This window comes from Austrofundulus limnaeus, unplaced genomic scaffold (genome assembly GCF_001266775.1).
Source record: "Austrofundulus limnaeus strain Quisiro unplaced genomic scaffold, Austrofundulus_limnaeus-1.0 Scaffold341, whole genome shotgun sequence".
Lineage (NCBI taxonomy): Eukaryota > Metazoa > Chordata > Actinopteri > Cyprinodontiformes > Rivulidae > Austrofundulus > Austrofundulus limnaeus.
Window position 1 is genome coordinate 623,898 of NW_013952743.1, and position 1,233 is coordinate 625,130.

Below are 1,233 nucleotides of genomic sequence, written 5' to 3' on the forward strand. Positions count from 1 at the left end.
TTTATCAAATAAAGTCTAACGTTACAACTAATCGGGGATCCATTTAAAAGCATGGAGCTGGACTGTGTCTCAGTTCTTCTCTTCCTGACACAAACACTGATTTAATGTTGGTACTCAGAGGCTAGTTGACCCAGAAAAGATTCAGTTTCCTCCCAAMAGCCCTCTGGCTTCTTTCTCTTCCTGCTTCAGGCTAAAGTGTTGAACACCTGGTTACATTATCAGTGTTTGGCTCATCCGACACCAGAAAACCTTTCAGGTTCAGCTCGGAGTCTTCAGATTGTAAAACAGATGAATCTGTTTACCTGAACGGCTCTGTTAAACGATGAGTCTGACAGGTGCAGGTCACTGTGAGATCATTTCCACTGGGACTATCAGAAATGAACCAAAGCAGTTTATAGTTCAGGTTCAGATGTCAAAGTGAAACCTGTCTGAAGTGTTTTTTATCATCCGAGGGTCAGTCATACTGATCCTCCTCCTGTCCACACAGTTCAGTCTAAAGGAATCGTTTTCCCTCCTTTGGGGTTTTAACAGTTACAGGAAGCTTCTGGATGCATCTGTTTCCTGTTTATGTATTGGGTGACCTTTGACCTTTGTGAATCAAGCTTCTTCTGTTCAGTCTGCCATAGTACCACAGAACATCAGCAGCTCTCTTTAGGTTTTTCTTTCTGTCTGTAAGCGCAGTCCTGATAGTAGTTTCCTCTCCCTCCTCTTCCTCCTCCAGTGCTCTGAACACAAGCAGGCGATATGAGTTGTGTGTCATTTGTTTCATCTTGTAAATAACCGACCTGATGTTCTCACTCTGTAAGATATTTATGCTGCTCAGAATGTGTTGGACAAAAAAATAAATAAAATGTAGAGAACACAAATGCTTCTTTTTGTTTTTCACTTTTATTAAATGGAACAAATAAAACTGAACTGATCTACCACCATAATAAATCTGCAGAGAGAGATTTGTTCTTCCGAACTCTGGTAAGGAGAATATTAATCAGAGGATAATATATATATATTTTCAGTTTCAAAATTATTTTCAGTTTCAAAATTGTTTTTCAGTTTCAAATCTCCTTTTTGAACAATCCCTATGACCCCAATTTAGCTCCATACAGGGGGCTCCTTTCAAAGTGGGGGTGTCTGGACATGCAAAAATGCTTATAACTCAGAAACTGTTCAACATAGGAGCTTCAGATTTTTTTATTTTGTTTAGCTCTGATGAAGCTCTATCCATCAGGCCCACCA